Source organism: Homalodisca vitripennis, chromosome 6, assembly GCF_021130785.1.
Source record: "Homalodisca vitripennis isolate AUS2020 chromosome 6, UT_GWSS_2.1, whole genome shotgun sequence".
In the NCBI taxonomy this organism is placed as follows: domain Eukaryota; kingdom Metazoa; phylum Arthropoda; class Insecta; order Hemiptera; family Cicadellidae; genus Homalodisca; species Homalodisca vitripennis.
Genome location: NC_060212.1, coordinates 74211169 through 74232943, shown reverse-complemented (window position 1 = coordinate 74232943; position 21775 = coordinate 74211169). Strand labels below are relative to the sequence as shown.

The 21775-nt window shown below is 32.7% G+C and overlaps 1 protein-coding gene across 5 annotated transcripts in view; it reads right to left on the bottom strand.

Moving 5' to 3' along the window:
- The window catches only part of LOC124364466 (cyclic GMP-AMP synthase-like), a 139724-nt gene that overhangs the window by 114961 nt on the left and 2988 nt on the right, over positions 1 to 21775 (bottom strand). Inside the window, exon 1 of one of the 5 annotated variants that reach the window (XM_046819976.1) lies at positions 6496 to 6750. The exons of 1 other annotated variant lie outside the window; for it this stretch is intronic. The gene's annotated coding sequence lies outside the window, so the exon portion shown is untranslated. 3 more of the 5 variants (XM_046819979.1, XM_046819975.1, XM_046819978.1) reach the window with 3 other exon arrangements.

Sequence of the window (21775 nt, the reverse complement as noted above, 5' to 3'; positions counted from 1 at the left end):
AGGCACAACATTTACTATTGGTCTGCTACTAATCCTCACTGGATGCGCACCGAAGATCATCAGAGGCGATGGTCGCTTAACGTGTGGTGTGGAATTCTAGGCAGTAAGATTATTGGTCCCCACTTTTTTGATGGAAACCTCAACGGCCTGCAGTATGCTGAATTTATCAGAGAAACTCCCCCTGTCCTATTACGATGTTCCTATTCAAACCCTGAACACCATGTGGTATCAGTAAGATGGCGCCCCTCCGCATTACGCTCAAGCTGTCCGAAATGCGGTGAGTGAGAGATTTCAAGAGCGATGGATAGGTAGAGGTGGGCCGGTAACGTGGCCTCCTCGATCACCTGACCTTTCTCCTTTGGATGTTTTTATGTGGGGAGACATAAAGAATAAGGTGTACCGCACACCCCCTAAAACTCCCGAAGACATTCGTGAAAGGATACGCACAAGTGCAGCTCAATTGGCGAAGACGTTTTAAGTAGGGTGCAAAGAGGGCAACGACTCAGAAAGTGCATTGAGGCAGAAGGGCGGCACTTCAAATATTTGATTTGAACTTGTAAAATTACTAAGCTATTAGAACTGGTCCTTTGTTTTGGTATTGCTATTACAATAATAATTTTTTAGATAATTTTTTAATGTGTCCAATAAAATATGTATTCTTGAAATGTGTTTATTTAACTGCGATCTATCTAAGTCGCTGCTTATGAAATCTTTTTTTATCTCAAATAATTTTTTCCAAATATTTAGTCGAATAGAAATGAATATCAAAGCAAAATCATTAATGCTCAGCGTAAAATATGTCTAATATCAAATTACATACAAACTACACGCATAACAAAACACTAACAACACATAAAACTAAAATTGATTAAACGGGCTTTAGGAATTCATGCAACTGATGATGAAAACTTCCAGTCTAGTTTAGTTAAGAAACACCAACCGTACCGATCAGTACCCTTCACTGCCTCTTCGGTAACAATGACGCCTATTACGGAATTGTGTTAATTACTGCTAAAACTGTTAATTAGTTTTGAAAGTTATTTACGTGTTTGATTGCGGATTACTTGAGCAGTTAAAATATTAGGAAATTTTATTCATTATTAATTCGTCGTGTTTTTCAAAGTGCGAGTATGAGTTTGGAGTAATCAAATGTTTTTTTTTAAATCGGGAAAAGCTGTTATTTTTATATGGTCGGAAATTACCATGTAGTGTGAAAGTATGTAGTACATACGTACGAAGTTATAGTTACGTTAGGTTTTGCTTATTTATTAAACCTATGTATGTTTTTTTACACTTTTTATTGGTTTGCTGAAAGTTTGCTTCAATTTTTATACATTTTTAAAAAAATTACTTTTATCTACACCGGAACAAGATTCATGTCATTAACCTATTGCTATCATAGTAATGAACAAAACAATATAAGGTTTTAGGATATAAAAATGACAAATAATGAATTTTTGAGTACACTAAAAGGGGAACTACTTTTCTTGCAAGATAGTATAAAGTTATAGTTAGGTGAATTTACAATATTTGTATGTGTTTTTAAGTTGCATTTCCAATAAAGCTGCAATGGCCGAAGGCATTCATGATCAGACCATTTAGAATTTGATTTATTACTGATGGGTATTATGTAAAGGGGTTCTTCGTATGTGGCTATCAGTGAAGGGCAATGCTTCTGTAGCTCGCGCTAATGGCCGGAGACACTTCTGTCAGTCTAATATAGACTATTCTTAAGTCTAAATTAGAAAAAACATCTATTATTTTGGTCAAATTCCCCAGATTTCAGCATTTTTGTTATTTTACATATCCAAAGATGGCGGATGGCAGCAGCAACCAATACAAGGTTGATTTACGATCATAACAAGATGTGACGGTGCACCTGAATTAGCACCCCCTCGCTACCGACGTCATTCATTTTAATGTCACGAAAGGGGGTGCAAAATCAGCGCCGTGGCCGTGTCCATTCCCTGGATAAGCACTTCCTTCGAGTAGGGGGGTCCTATTTCAGCGCCTTGACCATGTCCATGTGCTGATTTAGCACCCCCTTGAATCAGCGAGCGCCTATACCTTGTTGATGTAAAGAATAAGCATCCCTTACTGAATAAAACAATAAAACTCTAACCATATTGTGATTTATTCATTGCTATGATTTAACTTTAATATTTCAAAAACAAATAATTAATTACCTATTGTAAAAAATACTATGTATCCAATATGCTTACTTTAAAAAAACTAGGATCTAGACATTTAAATACATCTTTATTTTCTTGTAAAGTTAATTTGAAACCATGGTACAACCCATGCAGAGGGCTTGATATTGCTTACATATGGTATGTGTAATAAATATACATGGTTAGAGTTTCTATCAACCTCTTAATCACTTTAAAAACAATTATCTATTTGAATTTTGCAAAGACCAATCAAACTCGGGAAAACTTTGTACTGTGAAAGTGTAATTTTCCAAAGGCTAAGGATCATTATTTTTAGGGGCATGCCAATTTAAAAAGTATGGAACACACTAGACAAAAAATTACAATATTTTGTAATGTTTACAAGAATCAATATCTGCTATCTCCATCGTGTTTTTAGTTTGTAAAAGAGTCTGTGAAAGGTGATAATGTTTGTGAAGTTGATTGGATGCAGTTATATCCATATTTGTTAGTTAAATTAAAAAAAAAAAAATAACACTGTAACAAACCATGTTAAAACATGTAGCAATAAATATATTACCATATTTTAAAAGTATTATTTCTCAAGGTGAAGTGAGTTCTGGTAAAATATTTATGGTGGAAAGGCTAGCTGCAAAAATATATTATGATAATGTATTTAACACTTTCTAAATTGTAGCTATTAAATTTTTTAATTCCTAAAAATCTGCTATTTTACTAAGGTATTGCAAGAATTACAATTAAGTGGATTCTATCACAAACCTAATGACCAAACATATGTAAAATAACATACACACAGATTTAATGTGACAAAACACGGTCGACATTGAGGTTCTCAGCGAATAGCTCACAATAAAAAAATCAAATAAACAGCAGCTCCAGAGTATTTTATGCTAATTGTGCTCAGATCCCAGTTCCTTCATTTAAAGTACATAAAATACATTAATATATGTTGCCATCACTCTTTTCCCTAATACATTAAAAAACAATAGAGATATTGTAAATTTATCAACGCTTTTATGAACAATGATAGACAAAAACAAAATTCTTAGTTAACAATAATAGACTGCTTTATTTACCATGAGGCTTAAAATATTCACAATATATGTTACAAAACTAAATAAAAGAGACTTTAGATTAACTGTTGTATATTAGGAATAATAAACCACAAGCACTATCGTACAGTAATTTTCAGACAATAATTCTTTTATAGATGACATCATAGATAAACTGTTTTATTGGAAATACACCTGATTTTCATATGACTAAAGTTTAATAAGTAAATATTTGCTAGGACAATAGATATTAAAACAAATTCATTAAATATCAAATATATGACTCTATGCTATCCGTAGGTAGTCCTGAAACATAAATTACAATTGTTTTGCATTTAAATGTAATTATTAAATAAAATATGAAACGTTAAATTTATTATGATTCAATATATATATATATATATATATATATATATATATATATATATATATATATATTTAATGTTACTCAATTTATTATGTTTCAATACATATTTAATATTACTCTAACAATGAACTCTTTTGTCTAAAATACGAGCCTTGATTGTTTGTCGGAAAACAGCGAGAAGTAAACAAAATTATATTAGTTTTTTAACTATAGATAATTAAACTTAGAAAAAACACTCCATTTTTGTTCAGCTATTAAATTAAATACGTAATTTTATTATGGCTTCATAAAAAATAGCGTTGTTTTAATTATATTGACAAATATGATCAATTGAGTTTTCTCGATTGCATTAAACTTGCACTGATAATCCTCAGTGAATACACTTAACTAGACTATCAGTAGATTTTCTATTGGTGAGGACACCCAATAAGCGATTCCTGTGCAATAAAACTGACACAGCATTTTACCTTCCGTAATATTCCAAAAAACCTTTTTTGTCCTGCTAAAATAACCAAATAAACTAATGTCAAATCAAATCAAAAACAGCTTTTATTATCTAAAAAATCTACAACTATACATACAGCAGTAAATATCATATATTGAAGAGGAAAAATATCAAATTATGGTATATGTGATACAAATTTGTATAGTATTCTTATAGTTGATATGAAAGAACTTACCTAATACACAATAAAAAAATCTTATATCTCAAAAGGATGAATCATACATTGAAATTAAGAAAGGCAATTAAAATTAAAATCAAATAAAAACAGCATGTATTATTAGTTTTACTTTGCTGTCTAATTACTGTTTATTAAGAAACTTAAAGGGCTTTAATAAACTGTGCGTAGACTCAAATTTGAAAATTGTAAGTTTATGTTCCTATTATCTTAACCAGTGCGTTGATTAGTTTTATAAACATATTAATTGAAAGAATTAACTGAAGAAGAATAAATCATTGATATTATTTTAATTAATTCTGTTAATTAGCGATATTTAGAAAAAAAATTCAGAAAGCAAAGTCATGAGTGAAAACTTTTTACAAAAATAGGACAATGTGTGAGAGAGGGAGGAATCCTAAGCTCTATTAGCTTTGTTAGTCGGAGCATTATTATGTAATATTAAGTCGTATGGTAAGTTTGAAGAGAAAGTATTATTATGAAAGGTAAGTTGAGAAACATATTATTTCATTGTTTATCCAAAATTTTAACACAATCGTAGATAGTAGCTTATAAGTTACAGTGTCATAAAAATCCAGATAAAAATTATTATATTTACTATTAAATTAAATCTGTAAAAAAATATGAATATACAATACAAACATTTTAACACTCTTTATATATTTTATTGTACAATGTACATTTCAAATTCAATGAATTCATCATCAGGTACTTGTAGGTTAATTGAATTTGAAATATGCATTGTAGGTACAATAAAATATATAAAAAGTTTTAAAAGGCCGATTATTGTATATTTATATCAAACACTTTTCGGGGCTACATTTGTAATATACATAAATCTGCTTGTGTTGCTGGTTGAATGCTAGGGGGTGCTAATTCAGTGACTGGGCCATGTCCATGCGCTGAATAAGCACCCCCTTGGAACAGGTGGATGTTAATTCAGGACCTCGATCATGTTCATGCGCGCTGAATTAGCCCCCCCCTCCCGTGACGTCAAAGGCTGAGGGGGTGCTTATTCCAGGGGGTGCTAAAGCAGCATCCCCAATGTGACACCCATTCTGCAAGAAAAAGTAGTTCTACTTTTAATATTCTATAACTTCGTTAATTGTGATTTCCATCCATTGAAACCATACAGTTTTGTTCAGGACAATAGCAAATAGGTTAATAACGCAAAACTCATATTTTGTCACTCCGACCATTTACTTCACAATTACAACAAATATGGAACTAGCAAAAGAACTTAATGTTGAACTACCTAGTACCAGTAATTGAACTCCCACACCCTTAGCCATGTCTCTTCATAGGGTTCTTACACCCCTAAAAGTAAGTTTGAGAGATACAAAATGTCAGTTGGTTTTCAATAGACATTGATTGAAACACACATGTAGGAATAATTGATTGAAATCCAGCAGATTTTACAGAATGAGGAGATGTCTGGGGTTAAATGTGCATATTTATATTTACTAGGCAATATGAACACATCTGCAAAATTTTAAAAAATTGGATCATGAGAAATTGGCTAACCTCTAGAGCCCCAGGGTCAGTTATCTATAAGGTCACTTGGATTTGGAGGGTTAAGAACTTTCAATTGGATGAAAAAAGATCATCACCAAATATTACAATTAATCAAGTTAGCCTACCTGATTTACACAAATGATGTTTTACACTGAATGGTAATAGCCTATTAGGCTACAATACTACAAAAATGTACTAAATGTTACCAACTATTTTGGGTGGAACAGCTGGAAAGAAAGCAAAAGAAACAAATTCAAACCTTTGGTGATAATTCAGTAATTTGTAAAACTATAATAAATAATTTCACAAGATATAGCTTTAGATCAGGCGGTACTTAAACTTACACGTTAACAATTAAACCATAGAGGATATAAAATCATCTTATATTGTCAGAAAAACGAAAAACTCAAAAAGTGGGTAAAGAATTAATGATTTTGAAATTTGATGGAAACAAACTTATAATAACGCCGTTTTAGCTTAATTGTCTAAGTGGTTTGACTTAATTAAAACTCTGCCGGCCAATGCGGGATTTTTCCTATTTTTGAATGACCTTAAATACCTGTTTGACTTATTCTTTCCTGTTAAAACTTAAGTCAGTGCCAAATTGTGGCAAAATTAAATCTTAAGCCAACAAATGGTATACAGCCAAACTTGGGCAAACGAAACATTTTATAGTACTACTGCAAAAGACAAGAAACTTCGGTCTTTACCTAGTATCCTAAGGAGTACCGTTTGAAACTTAAGTTAGCTATGTTGACAGCTAATGCTGAATACATTTCAAAATCGGCTAATCCATGCAAAACTACGTGGAATTGGAGATGGGTGGTATATAACGTATTAGCATCGGTAACATCGTTATTCAGTGGTAACCTATTGCCAAGATATCGTGTTACCAGTAACACCCTGTTATTTCAGTAACAGGTGGCCTGAATGATTTGGCGTCCTCATGTTTTACTGGTTTTAGTTTACTCGTAACTGAGTTTTAACAGTCGAGGCTATTACCGTGCAAGCAATGAGGCTAGAAACGGAGTTCTGATAACGCTTGTCTGGTATTACCCTTGATTATTAATCCTTCTGAAAAGGATCTATAATCAAGAGTATTACGTTACTGAGAAACTAATAACATAGTTGATTGAGCTGGATGGTACCGGGGGGGGGGGGGAGACAGAGAATAAAATATCAGATTGAAATAAAAAATAAATAAAATATTTTTATTAAAACAGAAACGTAAACTTGTTTCTGGAAAAAATTCAAACAAACCTAACTTATTCTCATTAAATTGTTCGTTCTCATTTACCATTGATTGTAAGTAATCTATTTAAAAGTAGTTTACTAATCTAAATATTACATTGTAGTGAGATAGTTAAGTTTTTGTATACCAAACAATAAGTATTGTGCAGTGCAAATTATTAACAACCTGTCTATAATTAGTATATTTTAAAGTAGTCTACGAATACATTTTACTGACTTAGTTTAATTTTCGTATAATTTTTCTATATTGTCCCACACACGTAGATATAGTCTGACTCGTACTTGCAACTTAATAACGTCAATTCAGTAACAGCATGCATGATACTAATACCAAGTGTTGGCCTAGTGATGGGAGAATCGAATACAGAATCGAATAGTATTCGAATACAGCCAGAGTATTCATATATTCGAATACATCAAAATGGATTCGAATACTTTTGAAATGAATACAATTTCTCTGGAAGAATTGAATTCAAACCTGGAGTATTCGTTTATTCTGACAAATAGTATTCAAATAAAATATCCAAGAGCTGTATTCGTATTCATATGAGGTTTAAAATGAATATAAATGAGGTTTATAATGAACATATATGGAGAGTTTGAAAAGAATAATTTAGGGGAGATTCATAATTTGAAAAAAATAATTACAAATTTTAATACTTGAAAAAATGTATAATTAATTGTATAATTATTAAATTTAAAAATACATATTATTTAAGAGTTACAGTTCTAAGCAATAAAGACAAATACGAATATTTATTTTATATTGTTGTGTAAAAACAAAATATTATTGAGGTTTTCTGGCTTCAGGCTATTTCTACGGTAGTTAGTGACAAAGCCTGCTTTTTAGACGGAACTGAAGTAGCAGGTAAACAAAGATATTTCTTCTGAAGTTCGTATATCATGGGTATGACTTGTTTATACGAGGCACCAAAAGCCAAAGTATTCGTGGTGAATTAATACAGTGGTGAATTCGTGACAAACAAGTGAAATAACCCAGGAACAATAGATTGCGGGAAAGAAGTAAGACAGGTCTAGACCTGTCTGTTAGAAACGCTCAGCTGAGCAAAAGTATTCGAATACAGGGGTGAATTCGAATTCACTGTATTCGATTCTTTAAAGTATTCGATTCTCCCATCACTATAGTTGGCCACGAGCTCCTCACGCAGCGGAAGAATGGGGCGATCAAGCCCGGCGGAGACTGGAGAGAAAGAGTGGGGGCAGAGCCGAGCAGTGCCGACAAACCCTGAACATGCGGCTGATAGCGACCTTAGTTCGGAACGGTTCTGATTTCTATTATCTTACGAATTAATGAGTCGTTTTATATCCGAACATATCTGCAAAACATAGAAATTATATCGAATTAATTATATTAATATTGAACTTTATTTATAACTCTAAAGACACTTTACAAAATGTGAAATGGTGCACAACGAATAAAATGTCATCATTTCATCATATTTTGCATATAGGCTTAAAACGACGGTAAATATATTTTTTGTGCTATTGGAATATATTCAAATTAATAGGGCAAAAGCAACATATTATAATGTGGAGTCCTTAATTGGTAGTAAATAAATTAATAATTACGCTACAAAATCTGTAATAAGAGTTATGTAATAGCTGTAATAAACTAAGGGGATTAAAAAAGAAACTTGCGAGTAAATATTCAACCAAAAACATAATCGAGGACATTGCCGGAAGAAGGGCACATAGCTTAAATATGTTTTCTGTAAACAAGAAATGAAAATTACTTTTTATTATAGTTTTGTTCGTATTAGCAATATTCAGTTGGTTTTTTTTATACTTTAAGAACATGTAATCCTGATTTAGTAACCATAGTAACATCACACTATCAAAGATCGTTGTTGGAATGAAAATAAAAATAAAAATGTGTGTTATGTGCCCTTTTTCCGGCAATCGACTTACTAATGTATGTAGGATTTACTAAAACAACACTTTGATTACAAAACTGGTTTACTTTGAAGAATATAGCATATGAATAACATAAACAATAAAAGAAAAAAATATGTTAGGTATACAATCACCAAAAATAATCAATTTGCTTCATCAAACAGGACCAGTCTCTATCATCTAGAGGGAGATGCTTCATCAGACCTTTGACATCTGCAAGTTTAGTTTCAGAAACTTTGGGAAATGGCACCATTTTCGGCTTAAGGTGCATCAGTAGTGCCTTTTCAGTATTTAATAAAAACTTGGATGGTTTGTAGTTCGGTAAAAATGAGCTGGAGCACAACACACTTCCACAAGTTTTGTATTTGATCATGACGTATTTCATTATAGTGAACTGCAACTTCTTAGCGGATTTTGAAATATCAACAAAATATGGAGAGAGACATTCATCCCATTGCTTGATAAGGTCACGATCCATTATAACTTGAAATGGACTGGAGTTTTGACGAGCTTCAACGATTGCTTGCAACCATGGTTTTGCTGTACCTATTACTTCTTGCTTCTTTATTTTTGCTCTTACGAGGCCAAAGTTTCTATCACATTGAGTAAATGAGTGTCCTCTAACTGGAAACAGTTGGAGGACTTCAATATCAAACACCTTGCTAAACCATGAACAAAATTTTACCATAGTAGAGTTAACGAGCTCCTCACGCCTGAGATTTAATGGGGTGATCAACCGAGGCGGAGAGAAAGAGTGGGGATGGAGGGGCCCCTCCTGCCAACTACAGATAGCCCGTGTATTAGAATAGTGGAATGGGCAGTCCGCGCGTTCTCGCTCTGTACTCATCTGAATTTAATTTAGTTCAGTACCTGGCAAACCTATTAAAATGTATCACTGTATTTTCAAACCCCTTTCCGTAGTTTAGTACAGCATACATATATTTAAATTACATTTTCAAAGCTGGATGTTGCAGGATGCAGCACAATTTAATTGCAGGCAATCAATGTGAAAAGCCTCTTAAAATGTACCACTGTGTTTTTAGCTTCTACTCTGAATTAAACACATTTCAGTAATTTGGTACAATAACATATATATGTATATATATTGTAATTGTATCATAAATCTTTATATTCGTAGCATTAGAGATCAGTAGGACTAAATTATTTTCATCATCCGTATTACATAAAATTTCTGTAATATAAGTGTAATATTTCTTACATAAATATAAGTGTTTAAAATTGTAAACCAAAAATACTCATATATGATCTTAAAATGAATTTGTCAGTTACAGTAATATAATATAATTAGCAAAATTTTTTATTTATTAATGATGTCACGTGCTATGTTAGGTATTTAAGTCAGGTAGTTGTCATTGATTTTGTCATATTTCTATAATTATGTTTTTGGTTGAATATTTACTCGCAAGTTTCTTTTTTAATCTTTTTTAATACCCTTAGTTTATTACAGCTATTACATAACTCTTATTACAGATTTTGTAGTGTAATTATTAATTTATTTACTACCAATTAAGGACTCCACATTATAATATGTTGCTTTTGCCCTATTAATTTGAATATATTCCAATAGCACAAAAAGATTATGACATTTTATTCGTTGTGCACCATCTCACATTTTGTAAAGTGTCTTTGGAGTTATAAAGAAAGTTCAATATTAATATAATTAATTCGATATAATTTCTATGTTTTGCAGATATGTTCGTGTAAAGTGTCTTTGGAGTTATAAAGAAAGTTCTATATTAATATAATTAATTCGATATAATTTCTATGTTTTGCAGATATGTTCGGATATAAAACGACTCATTAATTCGTAAGATAATAGAAATCAGAACCGTTCCGAACTGAGGTCGCTATCAGCCGCATGTACAGAGTTTGTCAGGAATTTTCGGGATTTATCGGTACTGCTCGGCTCTGTCCCCACTCTTTCTCTCCGCCTCGGTTTTTTTTTTTTTTTTTTTTTTTTTTTTTTTTTTTTTTTCTTCTTCTTTTTGCCTGTTGGCTGGCCTTTATAATCTTATAATGCGGCCACGTAGTACACTTGTTATGTCTTCTTTCTAGTTATTTGCCGTATTCACTTTTTTACATATGAACCTTGTGGTTGCCGGCCAAGCTATGAACAATTAGTTAGTCTTTGCATTTTCCAATTCATGTGTTTTTTTTTCTTCTTTTTTTGTAATTTACTATATTGCTATTAGCTTATCAGATGTTTATTTCATTTTGTTTGTTTTCTATGAAGGTTAATGTAGAGTAAAATCCATACCCTAGAACCATAATTTCTAACATGTTCTGTGTAATTTTATGGTTAGTTAGGAGAAGGAAAAACTAAGGAAATCCTTTTGATTGGATTATATGATAGTGATTTTGATATTTTTCACTGCCACTGCATGTATTCTAAGTGTTTCCACAACCTAATCAAATTTACATGGTTCTACTTACTATTTTTAAAAAATCATTAATTTCTTTATAAATTTGAGTGTCTGCTTTTCGCAGCAAATCGATTAATATAATATTCGAATTCTGTTGATTGGCTTTGTATCTTGATTGATTTACTTTCTTGTAACTAAGTTGCCTGGCATAAGAGTACTTGGGACATTCCCAGCAAAACATGTTCCATTTGTCTCTATCTTTGCCATTGTGCAGTTTAGGCATAGCGGAGTGAAGTATTTTTTTATTCTGTATAGACATGAATTTTACATTGCCATGACCAAGCCTCAATCTACTGATATTAATGATTTTCCCACCTGCTAAAATTACATGATTTAAACCATGGGTATTTTTGTAAATTGGCTCTGTATCTGTTTAAAACCACCCAGCTTTTGAGGATTGTTGTAAGAGGTTTGTAAATTGTAAACCATAAAATTTTTTCTGGAAGGCTTTAAAATCATCAATAGGTACTGGCATGTATTGTGTTTCCACGTCCATCATTAGCTGCTTCCTTAGCTAATTTATCCACCCTTTCATTATAATGGATTCCTATATGTCCAGGTATCCACTGAATATATATTCTTTTCTGTGTTTCCACCAACAGTTTAAAAATCATCATGATAATACCATTTTCTTTATGTCCCCTTACTGCAGTTTTCCAATGCCCATGATGGCTGATAAAGAGTCAGTGCATATAACTAATGCTGACTTCATTTAATGGTAGAACAAACTCAACTGCTAAATTAAATTGCATATATTTCTGCAGAGTAACTCGACATATACTGGCTTTAGCTTAAATTGTGTTCTATTTGTAGTGATGGAATATAAACAGCAGCTCCAACCTTTTCATTGCATTTTGAACCATCTGTGAAAACTGCCAAACAATCTTTATATTTTGTTACAAACATTCTATTTATTCCCTGATGGATTACCGCCGCATTACAGGTCTTTTTACTGTAACTTTTCATTATCTATTAATGTATTAAATACTACATTTGGATTAGTCAATAAAAATTGGGACAGTTCCAAATCCCAGTGGTTTGGTATTTTTAAGTTTATGGTCAAAGTAATTATGATCCACTTCACCAATCTTATGTATGGCTTTTATATACAGAGGGATTTTCCTATTCTTCCATAACTTGACATGCTGATTAATAGATTGAGATAATTAATTTTATAGTGTGCTGGATGTTCTTCATCATATATTATTTTTGTATATGACTCTTTCTGCAATGGCAGTACGCCTCATACTTAATGGTAAATGTAGAGGTTTCGGTTTGTAAAGCTATGATAGGTGTAGATTTAAATGCATCCATGGTTATCCTCAAGGCTTGATTTTGTATAACTTCAAGTTTATTTAGTAACTTTGGCAGATACATGACCAAACAAAAAACTACAATAATCCAGTTTAGCCAGTATGAGACTTCTGTATACTTTAATTATGAAAGTCCGGATGAGATCCTTGTCTTCCACATGCTAACAGTTTTAAGGATATTTAAGTCTTTTTGACATTGGTTGCATAGGTTATTTATATGATCTGAAAATGACAGTTTATTATCTATTGTCACACCTAACAGTTTGATAGTATTTTTAGGTGTTACTTTGTGACCATTAACATAAAAATATCCGTACTGTTCATTATCATTATTTCTTTTACTTGAAAATACTGTAATATTACTTTTGGTGTGCATTAAGCTCAAGATATAGTTTTATCAAAGCTTTTAACAATGTTGTTGAGTGCAATTTGCATATTGTTGAATGCTGTGTCATAGTTCTTATGACAAGTGTAAAGAGATATATCATCAGCAAAACTGTACTGTCTGTATTTCTTCAGGTAGGATGTTCTTTAAATCAGAGACGTACAATGAAAAAAGAAGAGGACTTATTACACTTCCTTGAGGCAAACCTTTGTAGGCATGTCTGGTAATTGTTTCCATTTGGAAGAATCAGATGTAGACTTCTTCCTATGAGCCATTTACTAAAATGATGTATAAACTTTGTTGGTATACCTTGCATGTATAAATTTTCTCAGTAGGAGTGGAATAGCTACATTATCATAAGCACCTGAAATGTCAAGTGCTGCAACAATAACATTTTCTCTTTGAGTTAGCGCAACCTGTATATCTGTGGTTAAGGTAAGTAAATAATCTGAGCAGCCACGCTTCTTCCGAAATCCAAATTGATTTTCAGGAATTAATTTTTGCTTGTTAATTAGCCACTCAAACCTATTCTTGATCATTGTATTCATGATCTTCATTAGACAGGAGATTAATGAGATAGGCCTATATGACTGTTCATTACCTTTATTTTTATTAGGTTTAAGAATAGCTATTATTTTAATTTCTTTCCATTGTTTAGGTAATTCCACTTTATAGTTCCATATATTATTGTAACAATTTAGCAGAATACAGAGTGCACTCATTGGGAGGTTCTTTATCATACTATATGTGACTCCATCTAATCCTGGGGATGTATCCTTTTTCTTAGAATAAATAGCATTATGAAGTTCTTTCATATTAAAACTATCTTCAAGAAAGCTTCCTTGACTGGTAATATTGATTATGGGGTAGTTAATTTCATTAACTTGAGCTACATAATCTGGAACAATATGACTCATAAATTTTTCTGCCAATTCATGTTATTATCAAATTCATGATTGTGGGCCATTGTGTTGTTCCTTAGTTTGTTAATAATTTTCCAAGCATAGGTTGATGACTTTCTGTCACTAATCTGATTGCATAGATTAGACCAAAACCTGTTTTTTTTGCTTGTTGAATTACTACCTGAGCTTTGTGTTGAGCAATTTGATAATTTCTATATGTAAGGCAGTCATATTTTGTTTTAAATATTTTAAAAGACAGCCTCCTCTGAGCAACTGCCAGAGAACACTGTTCAGTCCACCAAGTTTTAGGAACAAAACCTAACTTTTCAGCAATGTTTGCCTTTCTTGCACAAGGAGTTGCCATATTTATTGCCTCCGTCATTAAGTTATAAAATTTATTTATATCTACCGATGAATGGTCAGGGATATCCGCTAACACCTGCTCTATGTATTTTTGTATACACTTCCCAATTAGCTCTCTTAACATTTCTAGTATAATTCTGGTTTAGATTTATGTTAGAATACAATGACTAATTTGAAAGCTGATTGTAATTGGAAAATGATCACTCCCCATTGGATCATGCAATACATCCCAACTGAGCATCGTTGAGTATAACTTAGGTGAAACAAATGTTAAATCTATTATAGACTGTTGATGGTATAAAGCTGGAGCTGTGGTTGGATTATTTGAGTTTTGCAAGTATGAATAGGGAGTTATTGTAATGGTTGTATATATCATTACCTCTACTGTTAGCTTTATTGCAACCCCAAAAAGGGTGGTGGGCATTGAAATCACCGCACACTAGAGTATACCCTTTATCATCAGAAAATAAATTTTTCAAACCAAAATTCCTTGTTTATTTTCTTCTTGGTGCTATACAAGTTTATGATTTTAATTGGATACTTCAAATTGGTGGTGGTAATACTAAGGAGTTGGGTAGATTCTGTATTAATTTCTCTAACACTACTTGAGTAGTTATGGCTTTGTGTACTATTAGTGCTATGCCACCATATCCATCAAATCTGTCTAGTCTTAGTAGATAATAATTGTTGTCAATCAACTTGTCATGATTGGTTAGCCAAGTTTCTTGTACCGCACCAATATGAATGCCCTGATTGGAAAAGAATTGCATTACCTCAGGCCATTTATGTTTCAATGACCTGGCATTCCACTGAAATACTTTTAAATTATGTATTTCCATTGTTGCTAATATTGTTAGTTTTAATAATTTAGTTTCAGTGATCTCAAAATAGATTGATGAAGGTTAAGTAAGGATGACATTATTTATTTTTAGTAAAGCTATTGCCTTTACTATTTATACCTAATTTGTTCGGTTTTTCAGGAGGTCTTACATTTTCACCTTTGCTTGTTGTTATCTTTATTTATGCCTATAAGGTAAGAAGAAAAGATTTCTTCAATTTGTTTTTTTGCTGTGTTAGTATTTGATAGGTTAATTTTAAGGCATTTACCCCTTAACTCGTAAATTTTATCCTGCAAAAGGGTTTTTAATTGCTCTCTATTACTTTCATTGTCTGTTGATAGCGTAGAGTATGTTTCTTCTTCGATGTTGTCTGAACCTGTACCTTGATTTGGCTTGTTTGTGTTACCAAATCTATTTGAAGGGATTTGTCTGGAGTTCATGTTACTACTGTAACTGAAAGGTATTTACTTTAGATTTAGGTTTTCTGTATGTGTAGCACTATAACTAGCACTATTATCATTTTCAACTAAAATTACTCAGAGGTGAAAATCTATTATTAGGATGGTAGTAAGATGGTTTGTTATTGCCAGTTACAGGTAGTTCTGGATAATCCGAATCATTGTTTGTTTTAATTTTTTCTGCATAAGATTGTTTTATAAAACGGTTATCTCTTGTTATTTTATAGGTTATAGGATAGTGTGCACTAGCAGTAAAATAATCTTCCTTATTGACGCTCATTCTGTTTTTAATAAGTTTCTGCCTTTTGAACTCCGGACAAAACTTCGATGAACTACTATGTGGACCATAACAATGTACACATTTCTTAGGTTGTGAACAAGGTTCAGATTCCGAATGGAATTTTGTCTCCACAATCTCTGCATAATCTTCATTTTTACATGGTGAATTAGCCACGTGTCCGTATGAAAAGCATCTGTAGCACTGTTTAACAGGAATAACAAAAGTTTCAACCTTCATACGAACATAATTAAGTTTAATAAAATCTGGAAGATTATCTGATTCAAATGTTATTTTTACAAAGTTTGTATCAACCAAAATTATTGTTTACCCTTCTTTTAATTCTATGAACTTGAATTAGAGGGTGTTCACTTACAGATTCATTTAGTATTTCATCCTCGCTTACTTCAGGTTCTACATATACAACTCCTACAGAATAAATTCTGATGGTGGGTACAAAAACATTGTAGTTCATTAATTGATGTGAATCAATTAAGTTATTTTGCAGCAGTGTAATTTTTGCAAATGACTGATAGATTATTACCAGCACGTGTAATAAAATCTATATCATTGTGGTGTTGTTTGATTATTTTTCCCACTTGAAATGGATTTAGTTTGTGTTTATCTTTATGTTGAATAATTATTTCATATGGTCCTTTATTTTTAGCTGTGTAGTACCTTTTGATAAAACTTTTTTTAGCATTAGTTTTTGGCAGCTAACCCATTTTTATTAGAATTTATATCCTCATTGGCGCCTGATCTCTTTTCCGTTTTAACTCTTTACTGTCAATGTTAGCATTACTACAATAAGTGTGATCTAAATCCATATTAATGGGTCATTTGGATTCATAATAGATTCCACGGCTTTTTCAAGCTCCAAATCATTAGTAGCCATTTGGCTTGGATTGGCTGGACCTGATTCGGACATCTCAGGTCCAGCCTAAACGTGCGCGGAATAAACTATTCTATAGGTTAAATTTGGGTGGACAGGATTAGATTATAACAATGTTTGTAAAATAATGAAAGAAGGTTAACGAAAGTAAACTATGGAAGAAGAAAGTTACAATGTAAACATAAAAACTAAAATACTAGAAATATAAATATTTGGATAACGGTCTGTGAGGTTAGGTATGGATAACGATAGTTGGCAACCACAAGTTAATCTCACTAACACAAACGTCGATCTTATATCTTACACATAACCCATATTATGCTAGTTCAACGATGAGCTATAATTTATTGTCTGAACAAAAATAATATTAATTTTTTTAAATGAACACCACACGTCAATTGTTTCACTTTTCAAGCTTTGTTATGTATTGATCACTCGGTTGATCACCCCATTAAATCTCAGGCGTGAGGAGCTCGTCACTGCAATCTGCTGTTCTGTCAAAACTGGCAGACAGCTGATATATACAGTTCTAGCTCATGACTTACTTCAAAAAAAGTATCACCAAAGACTAACGAATGAAGATATTGACTTGAAATTTTCAGAGCATGAATAAAACAACATGGCGGACTGAAAACAGCGATTGCCGGAAAAAGGCAATGTCCTCAATTATTATAGAAATATGACAACTACCTGACTTAAATACCTAACATAGCACGTGACATCATTAATAAATACAATATTGTAATAACCTCAAATTATTACGATCAAGTTTTAACTTATAGCAATAGCTCTCTGTCTGTTTGTTGGATATATCGAGAATGAGAAAATAAGCTACAGACTTGAAATTGTGCATGCAACTTCGACCAAGCCTGGTATGTGTCATGTGTTGTCTGGCGTACACAATTATAATGCTGACCTGATCTATAGTACATGGCAATTATCGAATAATTTCTAACTAATAGTAATGTAACTAGTCCGGTCAATTTAGCCAAAAAATAGGGGTAACTTTGGGTACTTTGGGATTATACCGACCACACCAGTATGAAGAACACAAAAATAGAAATTTATAGAAACAAACATGATAGAACGAAAAAACAACTCTTCAATTACAAAATTACAAACTTACAAGCATTTCCAGGTATTGTGATCGGTATTGTTGTCGCTGTTATCTTATCTTTCTCGAGAATCCTGATTACGGCAGGCCGCGCGGCATCACGTGATTTGCACGGTACATAATTACCTTTCCATTACAATTCAATTTATATTTCTGATTAGCCCCTCTAGAATTTGATATTTTACTGATAGGTACTATCTCGAGGGATGTTTTTCTTTCGTCGACATCAGCGCGGGGCAGCACCGAAGGTGCTGCCGAAGCCCGCGCTGATGGCCGGAGGCACTCGCATTTTGGGTGGCGGAATGTGACCAAGAATAAAAACAAGTTTTGAGTGTTTTTTAAATAAAGAGTTTAGTTTGGTAAATGTTTGTTTTTGTTGAATTTTTGTGTTTGGAGAAATGTAGAGGTAAAACACGGAAGTACAACAAAGCGATGCACCAGCTGAACGGGCGGCGAGACTCTGCAATCACGTTATCTACTAGACGCTCGACTTTGACCTCTGTCTGAGGATGGGGAGGGGTTTGCGATAAGACAATTCCTGTTTTATATTGACGAAATATTGTTCTACGCTAATCTAGTAATCAGTAGAAACGAAATGTGAAATAACGATTCATGTCTGGGTGTGGTCGGTATAATCCCAAAGTACCTAACTTTGCACTAATTCCCAGAAAGCTGAACATTTGCATAGATGTTAGGGAATCCATTGTAATAAAATTGTGAAAAGTCCCCATCGATCCCATTTCTGCAAAATTTGTTATTCAAGGTCAAATTTCACAAAAATGGGGTTTTGGAGTTTTTCAGCGAAACTGTTAGTTTTATGAAAGAATATATCAAACAAAATTTGTAGATCATGCAATTATCTACAAAAATGATCCTTGTACGTTTTTTCATAACAATAACCATTTTTGAGAAAAAACCATTACAAAAGTTCCTACGCTGTATTGTCCATAATAGGCACGCCTAAGCTGCCTATGATATCATTGCGCTTGTAATATAAGTAAAACTATAAGTCTGCGTGACTAATACATTCATATTGACCGATAATTCTGAGAATATGATATTAAAAAAACGTAATACCCTAATTTTAAGGGACCAAGTGCCCTTTGAACATCTGCCTGTCATTCCATTGTTCGAGTGGCCGTTCCGTCTATTCTCTGCTAAAGTTTGTGCTGTATTCACTTTTTGTTGAAAATATGGAATGTGTTATTTATTGTTGATCGCGGCATGAAGACGTTACTCAACGCGAGTATTCAAAGGGGAATCGATTTACTGATCACTTGAAGAAAGTCCTCCTTGTACTAGAGCACATGTAAGTGAGTCATATTTTTCTTTTAAAAATTGTTGTTTATTTTGCGGCGACGAGTTGAGTGAGGAATACAAAAAGAAACAAGCACAGAAATCTCGTAGTAAAATTTGTAACGTTAGTACTCTTTCATTTAAAGACTCAGTTATGAAAGCAGCTCAGTCTCGTTCTGATGACACCGCAAAAACTATTGTTGCTCGCATCGGGTTTGAACACGATTTAGTTGCTTCTGAAGCTAAGTACCATAATGACTGCTTTGTATCATTTTTAAAGCCGAGCACTGGAGGCAAAGTCGGCCGTCCTCAAGATGAAGCATTGTATCTCGCCATGGGGAAATATTTTCATATATTGAAAGTAGTGATGACTGCCAGTTTACGTTAGAAGAATTAGAAAATATTTGTAAAAACGTAAGTGTTGATAACAGAAAAATTAAATTACGATTGAAATTAAATTATGGTAATAGAGTCATTATTACTCAGAAACTAGGACAATTAACATTGTATATTTTCTTGTTAATTATCATGATATTATCAATCAAGCTTGAAGTGAAAAAAACCTAAAGGCAAAGAAGAGCAATTGGAGGTCCTTTCAACTGCGGCAGCAATTATTCGGGAAGGTAATCAATCGGTTCAATCATATACAGTTTTTACATGCTATGGCTGGCTGGATACGACATCAGGAATGTTTCGAAGGGGTAAAACAACAATTTTTTAATTGTTTGAAAAAGAAAGTTTTATTACTTGTGCACAAGCTTTCGAAGATATCAACTCTTCACCAGAAACTCACTTTCTTCTGTCTGTATATGGAGCTCCAAAAAATTACTTCCATAGACAAATTACGTTACTTAGGCTATCTTTTGCAAAACCAACACGTAATAAAAAACGTGTGCAATTAGCCTGCCTTCCTCCAACCACGGCTTCCGCTCACCAACAGTGTATATTAATAGGTTCAGGTGTGGCTTGGTAATCAACTAGAGCCAGAACAATGGGGTTGGAAGCATGTCAATAATACATTGGAACCAACCCACACGCTTCTTCCACCTGCAACAGAAACCCTCCTTTATTCTGTTTTTTGCAACTGCAAAAATGGGTGTAACTTAAGATACGGCTGCAAAAAAGTAGGCTTATTATGTTCAGTAGCGTGCACCACTTTTCAAGGCCAAACGTGTTCAAATGTTGAATCTCCAACAGAAGAAGGTTTTTACATGAACGACGAAAAGACTGATTTATCGCTGTTAATACAATTTACGTCTACTCAAGAAGATGAGGAAGAAGAAGAAAATAGAAAGAGAGAAGACGATGGAGGGGAAGAAGAGGAAATAATTAATGACGATGATGATGAATAAAATATGTTTACAATCGAATCTAACGGGACTTCTCACTCGAGTTGTACCTGATCGACAACGAGCACACTGACAAGAGTGCAACGACTGAAAAGAAGAAGAATAACCAAATATTCATTAAATTTTACTGGAATAGACTTTGGAATAGGCCTACCGGAGAAACCACATTAAAAATTCGCGCTAGGTACACCCCCTCATACGTGGCGTGGAAACGTGTTCATATATTATAGACAATACAGCGGAAGAAAAGTTTGTAACTGTTTTTTTCTCAAAAATAGTTAGTGATATGAAAAAAGCATAAGGAGCATTTTTGTAGATAATTGTATGATCTACAATTTTTGTCTGAAATATTTTTCATAAAACTAATCGTTTCACTGAAAACTTCAAAAAACCTATTTTTGTGAAATTTGACCTTGACTAAAAAAATTGCAGTCATGGGATCGTTGGGGACTTCACAATTTCATAAAACTGGTGTCCCTAACATCTATGCAAATTTTCAGCTTTCTGGGAATTTTTGCAAGGGTCAATATCTAAATTGACCGGACTAAACCTACAAATTATATTTATTTGATTAAGGCAGTTGGAAAATGCAATGAACCAAATATAATGTTACAACACAATTTTATTGGTTTACATTTTAATACAAAAGATGCAATTAAAAAACTCAACTTAATTGTTGATTTTGTATTTTGGATACCCTGAAGATCATTATTTAACTACTATGCTAAGAACACAAGTCTCGAATCTTTTGATAAGTTTAAATGTTTGCAAGCATGATGCTTACAATCACATTTGAGTGACTAAGAAAATTAAAAAAAGTACAATTAAATTGAGAATTCACTTATAAACGAACAAATTTCTAAATTTTGCGAGTAGGGCTCTTTTTAATCCTCCTGGATGTTTAATCCACCTTCGAATGTTTTCTAGCTACTCCACTGAATGTAACGAGGTTACTTTGTTACATTAGACTTCCTTACGTCTTTTTGGGTCTTTCGATACTCCGTTGTATTGGTTTATTTGTATGTAGATAATATTAATTGCTTGTCATTAATTACGTTGTAAAATCAAGATTTAATGAAATAAATTTAATTGCGCTGCATCCTGCAGCATCCAGCTTTGAAAATGTAATATATATGTATGTTTTACCAAATTACTGAAATGTGTTTAATTCAGAGTAGAAGCTAAAACACAGT